Genomic DNA, 14,030 nt, shown 5'->3' with positions numbered 1-14,030 from the left:
CTGACCCTCGTTCAGATGGCCCATGCTCTAAGGAGGAAGCTCAAAGTTGAAGCTAGGGCAGAACTGGGAATAACCTAATATCCGCCAAAGGGGGAGGAGTTCGACAAACCATGTTAAGTTCATACAGGGCAAGGTGACACAGCGTGTGAGAGAAATGTTGTGTACTGACGTGGAAAGAAGCCCAAAACATCTTGTGAAGTTGTAAATAATACACCACAGGTCCATACGTAGAGTGGATGGTGTGTGTGTGTGTGTGTGTGTGTGTGTGTGTGTGTGCGTGTATGTGTAAATGCATAGAAAGTGTCTGGAGGGAGAAACACTAAAATAATGACAATGGTCATTTCTGGGCAGGGAAGGGACTGGAGAAGAGGGTCAGAGGGGACTTGGAAAGTAACTGCAAAGTTTGTGAAAATATATTCGTGTTCATCTAGACAACTGAAAATAATTTTTTCAACTGAAAGCAATTTTTAAAGTGATAAAACAGGTTTTGTACAACAAGCTTATGTCCCAAGAATTATCTTAGTTTACCTCCCCTGCTCATGCTCTTCTCTCTCTCCTTCAAAAATAAATAAACATTAAAAAAATTTTTAAGGGACACCTGGGTCGCTCAGTTGTTTAGTGTCCAACTTCAGCTCAGCTCACGATCTCATGGTCTGTGAGTTCGAGCCCCGCGTCAGGCTCTGTGCTGACAGCTCAGAGCCTGGAGCCTGCTTCGGATTCTGTGTCTCCCTCTCTCTCTATCCCTTTCCCGCTCATGCTTTCTCTCATTCACTCTCTCTTCTTCAAAAATAAACAAACATTAAGGAAAAGATTTCTCTTAATTTGGTTCCCTCACAGCTAAAGCGCAGTTGTGCTGTTGAGAAGACAGTCCCAGGAAACGCCAATAAGAAAGCAGAAAAGTGAGAGCGGGGAGAGACGCAGTTAATAAACTTCATCAACAGTCAAGTTTGCTCCGTGGGCGACTGGGATGTAAGCTGGTAGGGAACTCGCACCTCAGAGCCATCCCGCCTGAGGAGGTAGGGAGCTGGAGGGTTTGTACACCAAAGTCCATCACTCGTTGTTACAGCCTGCTCCCGGGAAGCATGAGTTCTCTGGCACATCTGGCCTGATGCACAGCTCGGGGATAGATACCCCATTGGTCAGGTGGTCTCTGAGATCCTCTCTGGATATCTGAGTGTCACTCTCCGGGAGAAAGGGGCCCAGGAGAGGTCCCCCACAGCCCTCACAGCTAGAACTCCACATGGGTGTCACCTCTCTGCCTGAAAAATCCCAGCCAGCCAATCTCCCTGATTATCAAACGAAACCCCAAAGTCCCAGCTTCTCTCCTAGGGAAGGAGAAGAGGTACAGACATTGGCTGCCAATGATAACAGAATCAATACTGAGCATCCTCTTTTCTAGGATTCAGCACCCAAGTGACCAGATACGATGGTGATCAAAAACCTAGATTCAAACCAAATTTTTTTCACTTGCATAACGCGGACAGGTCGCTTTGCTTCTCAAAGCCTCATCTGTAAAACGTGTGCCTGTGGGAATATCGAGCTCCCAGGCTTGTGTGATGTGTGCACGCATACTTAGAAAACACTCCTAAGGAACTGAGCACAATTCGTGACACGTGGTTATGAATGAATGGACGTCAGCTGGTTCAGAAACTAAAGTGTGAGAAGTTTAGGGCACACCGGCTATCTTCGGAACTCTGCTCTTGGAACTGTGGGGAAGAAACAAGGAAAACACCTCGGCCCTCCTCAAGTAGCAGAAATCTGTCCTCGCGAATCAAGCGGCTGGGAGTCCTCAAACAGGAGAGGCTGCATCGGCCGGGAATACAGAGGTGGAGCTGAAAGGAGAGACTGGTGGCAGGAAAGTCCCCCTCCTGTCCCCTCGCAGGCCTGGCCCAACGAATCTGAGTGCAGCAAACCTGCTTCTATTGACCTGCGTCTTCTTGCTCTGATTTAAATTTCAAACGGCCCCTGGTTTTATTCTCTCCTCACCATCCCTGGGAGCTAACCAGTATGGATTTTACAGGCCTCGGAGCCCTGGGCTCACACACTCGATTTGCACAATCTTTGCATAAGGAAAAAGGCAGTCGATGCAAACTGAATTAATTGTAATTGACCATAATATGCTTACAGAAATGCCAAGGAGTTTTCATTAGTAGATAAGCCCCAAAGTGTCCGCCGATGATTTACATCTGCTTGAGCCCACGGCACGGCCACAGTTAATTACCAGACCTGCCACGGAAGGTGCTTCATCAAACCCTGGCGAGGCCTTCCGAGGGCCAGTGACACCTCCAGGGACCGACACATCTTGACTCGCTTCCTGTGAAGGGCTTTGAAGTCCCTGCCTGAGACAAGGGAAAGCCCAGCGTCCCCAGAGGGCTCACGCGGTGCCCTGCCTGCTGCCTCCCACCCCTGCCCCTGCCTCCCTGTGCCGCCTCCCTTGGAACTTCCCGCCCCTCCTGCCCCATCCCGCAGCCTCAGTCCTGCTCCATCAGTCATCATTGCTAAGGCTGGTACCGAACTTACGCCCTGATAACAGATCTTCATTCATTTATTCCTTTTCCAACAAACATCTCCTAAGAGGCCCCTCTGTCACAGCCTCCATGCTAGGACTGGGGATATAACACAGATATGGACCCACCACAGAGAGTCTAAAACCAAATGTAGACCAAAAAAAGATTGAATAAGCACATGAGTGTCAGTAGGTGCTAATAAGATGAGAGGGATAAACAAGGTGACAGGAAGAGGAAATTGGGATTTTTAGTAGAGAGTATAAATGAGGACATTTTGTCAGAGGAGGTGATATCTAAGCTGACTCCTGAAGCATGAAAAGTCACCATCCAGGTGAAGTGTCGAGGTAAGAGAGTTCCTGGCAGAAGAAATAGCATATGCAAAGGCCCTGGGGCAGGAAAGCAGCCTTCTAGAAGGCTCATGAGGCTAGAACATCCCAGGTGAAGCAGAGACTGGAGAAGGTTGAAGAACAGTATAAGGGCCAGAAACACACAGGACCTTCCAGACCGGGCTTACAAGGACCTTGAATTTAATTCCAAAAGGATTGGGACCCTTGACAGGGTTTCAAGTGAGTCCCTGTGAGGAGAGGTAGATATTTTTTTAAAAAACACTGGCTGCGAGGGGCGCCTGGGTGGCTTAGTCGGTTAAGCGTCCGACTTTCGCTTAGGTCATGATCTCGCGGTTCGTGGGTTCGAGCCCCGCGTCGGGCTCTGTGCTGACTGCCAGCTCGGAGCCTGGAGCCTGTTTCAGAGTCTGTGTCTCCCTCTCTCTCTGACCCTCCCTTGCTCATGCTGTCTCTCTCTCTCTCTCCTAGAAATAAATAAAACATTTAAAAAAAAAAAAAAGCACTGGCTGTGAGTAGCGGCAGGAAACTAGATTCTTGGAGGGTAAAAGTAGAGGCAGTTATGAAGAGGCTGCTGGAGTCATGCAGGTACAAGGTGATGGTGTCTGATGCCAAGTCAAGATGGGGACCAGTTGGGAGGGGACAGGGGCCCCTGTCTGCTTGAGGCCCTGTGGCCGAGCGCCATTCTCTGCCCAATACCTCCAACAATCAATCAACACCCAAACCTGACCTCAGTGGCCTCCATCCCTGGAGTCTGGGGCCTCATTCCTGTACCCCCCAAAACAACCCAGCACTGTCACGCCTGACAGCGACTACTCCTTCCTGAATTCTCTAGAGCAGTGTCCGATGGAAATACCATGTGAGTCACATATGTAACTTTAAATCTTCTAACATGCCTTAAAGGGTAAAAAGAAACAGGTGAAATTAGTTCCAGAAGTATTTTATTTAACCCGATCTATTCAAAATAGTATCATGTCAAGATGTAATCAATTTAACGGGTGCCTAGGTGGCTCAGTCGATTCAGCATCCAACTTTGGCTCAGGTCATGATCTCACGGTTCGTGAGTTCGAGCCCCGCGTTGGGCTCTGTGCTGACAGCTCAGAGCCTGGAGCCCACTTCGGATTCTATGTCTCCCTCTCTCTCTCCCCCTCCCCTGCTTACATTCTGTCTCTTTCTCTCTCTCAAAAATAAATAAACATTTTTTAAAAAGATGTCATCAATATAAAAATTATTAACAAGGTATTTTACCTTCTTTCATGCTAAGTCTTCAAAATCCACTGTTTGTTTGGTACGCCAAGCCCACCTCGTTTGGGCCAGCCACACTTCAAGGGCTCAGTAGTCATGTGTGGTTCCTGGCCCCCTTACACGGTGAAGCTCTGCACCTGTTTGCCTGAACTTCTTGGCCACCCCCTGCCTACCTTCTGGAAAACTCACGCCTTCATCAAGAACTTTTATCGCCGGAATCCCACGCACATCAGATCTTCTGACTAACAGACAACATGACCACTAGGCCCTTGAAGAAAAGACCAAACGATCACACGGTCGTGTGATGCCCGGCCCACGTGACTGCCAAGCCTTGTGTCCAGTGGCCGCACACCCAGGCTGAAATCCCTTTGGCACTTGTGTCTAGTCTACAAATGCAGTGCAGGGCTCACCCGCCGGAAGGGAGGAGGAGCTCTGTCGCCGGGCCAGCTTCTCAAGTTTGTTCGTTACGCACACTGGGAATGTGTGTCTAAGCCTGTGAGAGATGACGGGAGGCTGGGCACAGGAGGGCCAACACAGAGGTCCCCGTGAGGTGGGTCACAGTCACAGTCAGACACCCTGATTCAACATCACCTGTGATATTGACAGTGATGGTGGGAATGACCATCACAACAGCACTTAGTCCCTCATTTAATTCTCATACCACCCATTACACTGAGTACTACTGTTCTCCCTGTTTTACATACAATGAAACTGAGGCTCAGCTAGGTTCCGTGACTTGCCTGAGGTCACACAGCAAAGAAGCAAAGGATCTAGAATTTGAGCCTGATTCAACTACTAGTCACTGTGTACTCTGCCTCCTGTAACAACCACCTCCAGCCAGGAGAGCTCAGTGGGAACCAGACAAGACATGACGCCCTTCACCTACATGCACTCACTGATCCCTGCAAAGAAACCTGTGAGGTGGGTACTAATCCATACATCTGCTACCATTGCCGCAGCCACAACTACTACCACCCTCTCAGGTGAGGAGCAGGCGGTAGACCCAAGCCCCCAGGTTTGCTGTCTCCTCTCGTCTGTGCAGCCTCCCAGTGTAAGAGCTGTTAGGATGAACACTATGTCGTGTAAGGGGAAACCGAAGATAAAAACAGTTACTGACCTTTCCCCAGGCCACACTGCCGGTAAGTGGCCGAGCTGAATCCAGAATTGAGAGCTGCCTGTCTGACCAGCGGTGCGGAAAGCTGGCTCAGGTCAGTCTGAGAGACCCAACTGTCACGTCACCGGGAATTTTGCAAACCAGTGGTTAAACCCGGCCACGACTGAAAACTAAATTATAGAAACTAAAATTAAATAAATGGTATCTATAAAAGGTAGAAGAAACATACTTAAAAGTCATCACTTCGTGGGGTGCCTGAGGGGCTCAGTCCATTGAGCATCAGGCTCTTGGTTTCAGCTCAGGTCATGATCATGCAGTTCATGAGATCATGCCCCCTGTCGGGCTCCATGCTGACAATGTGGAGCCTGCTTGGGATCCTCTCTCTCCCTCTCTCCATCCCTCCCTTGCTCATCCTCTCTCTTTCTCAAAATAAATAAATAAACATAAAAAAAGGCCATCACTTCTTAATTATTTCATTATGTGTTACAATTTTTTGTCTATGCTTTTAGGGCTGTTCACGTCTGTTGTGTTTGGGGTAGGCTGGTGTGATTCTATCGCCTCTTGCCAGTTCTTCACTCAATGGCATTAAATTGTTACGGAACCTGGTCTGGATCACCCGGCGGAAGAACCAAGCGGCACTCGGAGATCTTGGAAGGGAGGAGGTTTATTTTACACCGGTGCTCTCAGAGGAGATCATTCTCCAGAGTTCTGAGCCCAGAGCATCAACAGAGGGAGTAATTTATAGCCTGTTACTTCCGCATTCCACATTAATGCATGTGCCAAGCAGGGTGGGAAAAGGAAACCGGAAGGGGGAGCCTTTCATCAGGGACAGGTATTTCCTTATCAGTCCTGTCGGCCGGCCATCTTATAACAGACTTTTCCCTATCAAAAAACCAGATTTTTCCCTATCATAGCTATTTCCCTATGAGTAGCTTGGGACTCACCTCAGTGAAAGTATTTACACCAGGGAAATGGTAAACATTACAAACCAGACTTACTAGTGCAAACCACATACCATGTCTACACCCGCCCCACAATATCTTGCAAGTTTACTCATGTGAAGTTCCTGACACCAATCAGCGGTCCCCCAGTCTCGGTGGGACCAGTACAAGGCGTGGGCTCCCTCCTCCCCTGCCCAATGGCCCTGGCCTTCTTGAGGACAGCAGGTGCTCGCCACCCAAGTCCTGTCTTGGAGAGGCCCCTCCTCCTGTGCCCACAAGCTTCTCTCCAAGCTGGATCCTGCATTCAGACACGGTCAGGTCTTTCCCAGCTTTCTGGTGAGGAAGACAGGGATGGTCCCCAGAAAGATCGGTGAATTCAAGGAATTCCCATTCAAAAAATAGATGGAATTTCCCCTCACCAAATGGAACAGAATCAGGCATACAAATGGTAACAGCAGAGCATTAAACCAAGCAAGGGGAGAAATCTTCAAGGGGTCTCTGTGATTGCACAGCTCACGTGCCCATGAAGCCAGGTCTGGGAGGGGGTGCACATCCTCTGAGGTGTGGGGTCAGGAGGGACCGATGGCCTGCGACGGAAACACCAAGGGGTGGAAAGGATGAAGGTGACACGGAACCTCTCTTCACCCTCGGGAGAGGTACACTCCAGAGTGTAGGGACGAGCAAAGGGCCGGGGGCAGAAGAAAAGCAAACAGACCCTGAAAGATGAAACAGGGGACTTCAGAAAAGCAATCAGTTGGCAATGAATCCTTTTTTTCTGAAAAAGGGCAAACTCCCCGGGAGGACAGATCTAGTGAGCATGAGCTGAGGCACCTGTGAGAGCCGTGCCGAGTTTGGTAGACACCGCGGCGGCCCGGTGGCTGCCAGCCTCCCCGCACAACCATTATTTGCTTATTTCAGGGCTTCCTGGCTGTTCTCGAAAACTCAAAGCTTCGCTAATATCCATATTCAGCATTGAACAGGCACTTGGTATTTCCCCAGGACTTCGCAAGTGGTAATTAGTTAATAATCCAATGCCAGTTGAAAAAAAAGTCACCAATTGCAAGAACCAGACGCCTCTCCTGTCCGTGGTGTAGGGAAAGGGTCCTCCCTCCAGGATCGAAGGTGAGCCCTGGAATGATCTGCAACCACCACGCATGTGGGTGGGTGTGTATGTGTGAGTGTGCATATGAATGTATGGGAAAATGTCTTCATCAGGTCCTCATAGGAACATCTTGGTCCAAAGGAGGAAAGAGCCACAGCATTAAAGAAGGAGCTTAAGGTAAAGTCTCAGGCATCATAGGTGAGGAGCCAGGTTCAGCCACTCATTGGTTGTCTGCCCTTGCACAAATCAGCTCAGTGCCAGACTTTTCTCATTTGTACAATGGGAAGAACATCTTTCTCTCCAGGCTGTGCCCATCATCTGAAATCCTCTGAGTACAATTCCTGCCACAACATCAGAATCGATCAGTGGCTCAACCCTTTGTCACCGTTTCTCTCTCATTCTGTGGCTACTTTTTCAGTGCCCGTGGAACCCTGGGGATCCGGCGTGAAGAGAACAAAGCCCCTGTCCTGTTGCTGTTTTATATTCTTGTAGGTAAAGACAGGCGTACACAAATAAACATGTGCGTACGTGCTGTGAGAGGGCACTAAGCACAAGAAAGACAAAGCAGGTTGGGGGGAAGGAGGGATTCCGGGTACAATGAGGCTTCTATTTTATACGGGATAGGATGGCCTGGGAGGACATCCCTGAGAGTTTGGGGGAAAGACCTGAGAAGGTGAAGAAGCAATCTTGTGGAATCTGGAAGAAAGCCGCTCTTGGTGGAGGAAGGGACCAAGCAGAATCTGGGAGGTAAGAGCATGCTTGGCATTCAGGGGGACAGCAAAGACCTTCTGGATGCTCTTGTCTCAAAAGGTAGGAGGGTCTCTCGGGTTAAGGAGTAACATGCTCCCTTCACCGCTGGATACAAGCCAAGTTCCCTCCACTGGCACTGGCTGGGGGAACTAGGTCAGAGCTCTGTACACACCCTCCAGCCTCTAGTACTGCCCGAACCATCACTGGAAAAGTGGGTGGGCTAAACATTCAGTAGCTGTTATTGAGAGTCCCTGAAGGGTCTGAGAGCCTGACTCCAGTCCTCAAGGAATCACAAGCAAAGCCAACAGGTGTTATTACCCCAGAAAGATTTGGGGCAGCTGGAGATCACTCAGTCCCCCACCATCCAACATGGCAGTGGCCCACTAGGGAGAACTGAAAGGGAATGAATGTCTCCCAAAAGCAAACAGTTTTCAGTGACCCAGATCATGCCATGCTGCAAGTGGTGCAGACAGACAAAACGTTCGGGTGAGTGGGAAGCTATCACTGAAGAAGACAGTGGTGACAGGGGATGGGTTGGTACCCACCACAGCACAGGGGCTGTGGGAATAACCAAAGCAGTTAGACCCTACCCTGGAAAGGTGTAGTCAGTCTAAAGGTCAGTGTAAGTCCCCAAGTTTGCTCCACCGTACGTGGGGAAGAGGGTGAGGAAGAAGAAAGAAAAGCTGCAAATATGAAAGAGTATATCGAGAATGGCTTGTTGGAAGCCATTCCATGAGGCTACTCCTAGGGCAAGGAAAATTGTGGAAGCTCATCAAACTGATAAAACTACAACTAAAGTCGCTAGTTTGCAAACTGGAACGTAGAACCATTATGGCACATGGGAGAAACACTGCCAGACGCCAGCACCTTGGGTCTGAACGATGATGAGTAATGGCAGCATTTATCAGCTGAGCACATGTGTGAAGGCATCAGTCAAGATGGTGTGAAGGAAACAATGACCATTTAAATCACCCTTATCACACCACCCCCTGCGTGTTCAGATCCCCATGTAGGCATGCTGGGTGATAAGGAAAATCATTGAGACTGCTGCAGAGGAGAGGTGTTCATAGGTATCTTCTTATTTTCTCACATGGGTTGCAAACTGTCATCGCAATGACAGAATGGAGCTACATGGGACACCTCACAATGTAACAAGCAGAGCATGGAGTCCATCCTGATTATTGTTTCTGATTTTAAAGAATTTACCCGGAGATGTGACTGTTGGCCCTATGCACCATTGTGTATAATTTCTCTAATAAAGGAACTTATATGTGTATGCATTAAATTGTAAAAAATGTTCTGTCACCAGAAAGATGAAAATAAAATTATGTGTCCGTCAGAAAACCTTACAGACTGTCTCCTGCTCTGGGTTTCCTGCCTCGGTACATGGATACTTCCACACCACATACACGGATGCTATTAAGGAAACCTTGCATCTTTAACGCAATCTGACGCTGTCTTTCTGCCAATCACTGTCTTCATGAGGACGCTCCACAGAATCTTTTAGTCTGATTTACACATTCAGAACCTTGACCACACAGGAAGTGACAAAGCCAGACTTCAAACTGAACCCTGCAGTCTATGTTCTCTCCTGGACACTACTTAAAATCTTTGAAATTGGCCTAAAGCCAAACACACCAGGAAGTCCTCGTAATAAGGATGGGCGGGTGAGGGGACAGACCCTGTGTCCTGCCTCTCTCCTAACCACACCTTCTGCCTGGAAATGACTGAACATGTCGGCTTTGAGAGCTGAGAGCAGACTGTTTCTGGGTGGGTCTGCTTGAACCCACTCTCACCAGGGAAGGACTTTAAGACGTAGAGAAAGATTTACACATCAAATTAATGCTGGCAGTTGGAGGGAGGGTTGATAATAGTGATCAGCAACCAAGTGTGGGCAGATCAGCTAAGAATACAAACTACCGAATTCAACATTAAGCATGCGCTTGAATATTTATTGAGAGGAAGAAAAGAAATCCCAACAAGCTATGTATTTCTTAACAAGTGACAATAACCACTGACATTACAAAATCCTAGACAGCAGCATCATAGTTGCATGAATTATAACACAGATGCAACTCTGTAATCCTTCTTCCTACCTTTTGTCGGCTGCATATTCTTTGATACCTTCTAGGTGTGACGATGAGTTTGTAACATCATTTTCTAGAGAGAGGAGAGAAAGGAAAGCAGTTGGGGGTAGGGGGTGCAGAGAGAGAGAAGACACAGAATCCGAAGCAGGCTCCAGGTTCTGAGCTGTCAGGGCTCGAACTCGTGAACCGAGTCTGCATTCACAGACTTTCAGAATCGCTCTCTTTCAGCCATGATAAAGTGAAACTTATTTGTTTCAACCTCACAGATTCATTCTTGGAAAGTTTTAGGATTATGGATAAATCAGAGAAATCTTTTATTGAGCCTATTTCATGTATCAGCTGGGAGGTTTTAGGGGATTTCCAGTTCTCTTGTGTAATATGCAAACGCAAGTACTATTTGGATTGACCACATTCATGAAGCAGGGACTCGGAAGGACCCCATGTGAAATGACCAGATATTTAAATGTCACGTGTTTCGCAGCAAATGCACATCTGATTGGCTTACAAGGTCGGGCCCTGATGGTCTGGGACACCCCTTCCAACCCATAGCCTATCACATCTCCCTCGCTCACTTTCTCCCTTGCTCCCTCATTCCCTCTTCCTCACTCCAGCTCCCTTATTTTCGCCTAGTGTTCACACTTTCTGCCAGTTGCCGGGCCTTTGCACAGGCTATGCCCCTGCCTAGAGCTCCCTTCGTACCACAAGACTCTTCGTTTCACTTATTCCAGATCTTCTTTTAGCCTTGGTAGTCGTTGGCTTCTGGGTGCCTTCCCTCAGTGCATCAAACACCCTACCGCAAGGGGGACGCCTGGGTGGCTCAGTCGGTTAAGCTTCCGACTTCGACTCAGGTCGTGATCTCGTGGTTCATGAGTTTGAGCCCCACATTGGGTTCTGTGCTGACATCTCAGAGCCTGGAGCCTGCTTCGGATTCAGTGCCTCTCTCTCTCTCTCTGTCCCCCAACCCTCCACTGCTTGCACTCTGTCTCTGTCTCTCTCTCTCAAAAATGAACATTAAATTTTTTTTTTTTAAAAACTGCCACAAGCTTTCTTGATACATACATCCTCCCTCTCAAAACACCAAAGGCAAGTTTACATGCTCTTCTAGGATTATCTCATTAATCTCTCTCTCTCCAGAAGTAGCTCCTGGAGGGTGGGGATCCTCTGGTTTCATTCTCTCCTTGTATCCCAGCACCTAGTGCACAGTCTGGCTCATGGGAGGGGTTCAGTAAGTATTTAGTGATTGGGTCTGGATGACTAAGAGAGAAGAGATATAAACCGAAATTGATCAGTGATCTCTCCCTGCAAGGAAAAAAAAATCAAGAAAATAAGGTTTGGTTTCCCTTTGGCTGCATTTCACCAGAGTCAACTGCCTGTTGGTGACTCTCGGTGTTGAGCCAGCCTCTGTGAGAATATCCTCGTCCCAAAACATGCCTTTTACACTTTGGGAAACCATGGGTATGGCCATACATATCAGAAACAATCAAAACGTGAAGTCTGAGGTGAAAATAAGTATGCGTGAAATGATTAATACAATACTTCAGGAAAGGATACAGATGTGGCATAACTTTGGGGAGAAGTTGGGCTGGATATTTTCCAAAAAGATCAAATGTCCTTTGTCCCACCTTGAGGTGTTAGGCCAAACCACACCCGAGCATGCCTTGTGGATGGGCCTTGGCCAGTATGTTGAGTATGGCCAGTATGTTGACCAGTATGTTGAGTATGGTGAGAACAATGACTTCTGTAAAGGTGTCCCCCTGGGGTCTTATTAGTCTGTGTTTTCACCGTTAAAGATGCACTGTTTTGATTAGGTACTGTACCTGTAAGGTTTTTAGACGCTGCCTTCTCCAGCCCCAATCAACTCCCTTACTGGGACCTGGCCCTTCCTGACGCAGCCCCTCTCAGTCCTCAGCAATGTTGATAAGGGAGACTCTTCACTCACCAAAGAATGGGATCTGGAATTATATTCGCTACCCATAGATTGCAAATTATAAGAGACCCAGGTACCTACATGTCCTTTAACTGGCTCCCTCCCAAATGAAGAATGGTTAGTAGGTTTCAAATCACACACCGACGTTGTGGCTTGTCAGGGGTGGCAGTTGAGAATAATTCCAAGTTGAGGCCAGGCTCGGAGGAACAAGATTGTGTTTGATTAGCGACGTCTGCTATGATCAAGAGAGAAGACGGAGATGGCATGGATGCCGCGTATTTGGTTTCCTTGCCCTAATTCCTAACATTCGGTCCAAGACCTGTGATTGGGTTGGAGGCCAACTTTACCTTAAACATCTCCAGAGTCTCAGGGTCTGCCCTGAATTCAACTGACATGCTCTAGTATAACATTTCACAAGTGCTACCCTGACCCAATTCTGGGATCGTGGCTAACAACACTCAGTTCTCCTTCATGGGTAGCTTGCTAAGCCCCTGCACCCATCATCTCTCTTATCAGGGCCCCCCAGTCCAGGGCCAGGAGCCAAACAACTGGCTAGGAACAGCCTTGAAGCCCAGAAGCCCATGTAATGATTCGAGTTAGCCAGTCCTCAGGAAATCTTCAGGCCCAGTCTACTTGTCATGTGTAAGCCACCTGCTAAGGCCCCAGCTTGCTGTGACCCTGTCCTTGGGTGCAACTGCCATGCGGGTGCATGGCAGCCATCTTCTTCTCTCAGTTGGAGACACGGGGAAGTAGAGCTCTGCCTTCCAACTCTCCGTTAGCGTGGTGTGTCCCACCACACAGAGGATCTGTGGATCTCGGGAACCATCCATGGGTCCGAATGCCTCACCCTGCCTTGTCACTGCCATTCCCCGAAGAACTGGACCCTCTCTCTAAGAATGCCAGGAACATCTGTGCGCTTGCTTCATATGACAAAACTCTTGTTTCCTGAGATGATTTCTCCCGCTTCCTACTGAGCCCCTCGGAAGCCATCTTGGCTAAAACTCTCGATAATGTTTGGCTCCGCAGACCATCACTTCCACCTCTAGCACGTGGGGATACTGCTTGGGATTTGGGGCCTGTGGAGGCCCTGAGGGGTCGCACTTTGTACCTGAGGCATCTCCTCCTTCTTCTGAGGGCTCTGGCCCACACACAGCTGCAGAGCCCACCCAGGATGCCACTTTCAAAGTCTCCCAGGAACAGGACAGAGAGACTGTGGCAAAGACAGGAAGACTCCATTCCACTTCTTTTTACATTCATAAATATTCTTCTGCCTCCCTCACCTTCGCTGCCTCTCAGGTTTGCCTGTGTTGTGAGAAGGGGATGGTGCCATACTCTCTCCTTTTAATACCTGTCCTCAGGACAGACGTTCTCCTCAGACTAAACAATATAAACACTTCCACAACCACAAAATGGTCAATTCTGAGAAAACAGCTAGCATTCCCGTAATAGTAGATGCTCTTGTTGGGGTCCCCAGGATATACCTATGCTGCTGAGAAGGCAGACAGAAGCCATGAGAAAGGACTGGTAGAAGGCCTAAAGTTGGTGGGGCTACCCTGGTCCGCACAAGCGAAGGCCAGATCTGTGGGACAGGAATACAAGATGGGGGGATTCCACAGAAATTCCTAATGAGAACATTTTCTCAGCAGCAATTCAGAGTTTTCTGCCAGGTGTATCATGCTGAGAGGGTAGTTTCTATTCTCTCACCATTAGAGAGAGAGATTTGTAGCCCAAGATGGAGGGGCCTTGGGGTCCATCTCCTGTGAGAACTTCCCAAAAGAACCAAGGACTCTGCGGCTGAAAAAAGAGATGGTTTGTGCTCAGAAAGGAAAGAACATGAGCAGCCTCTTTATTTTAAGCCATGAGGAGAAGAGCTAACATCTACCAAAGGTGCCAGACACTTCATTTCTTGTGCCCCATACGAGCACACCTCAGAGGCTTAGATACCATCATTACACTTACTGAGCAAAGGAGGAAACCAAGGTTCGCAGAGGTGAAAGGCCTTTCCCAGGTGACACA

Source organism: Hyaena hyaena, unplaced genomic scaffold (assembly GCF_003009895.1).
Source record: "Hyaena hyaena isolate Hyena2069 unplaced genomic scaffold, ASM300989v1 scaffold_25, whole genome shotgun sequence".
Lineage (NCBI taxonomy): Eukaryota > Metazoa > Chordata > Mammalia > Carnivora > Hyaenidae > Hyaena > Hyaena hyaena.
This window is presented reverse-complemented; position numbering follows the sequence as displayed.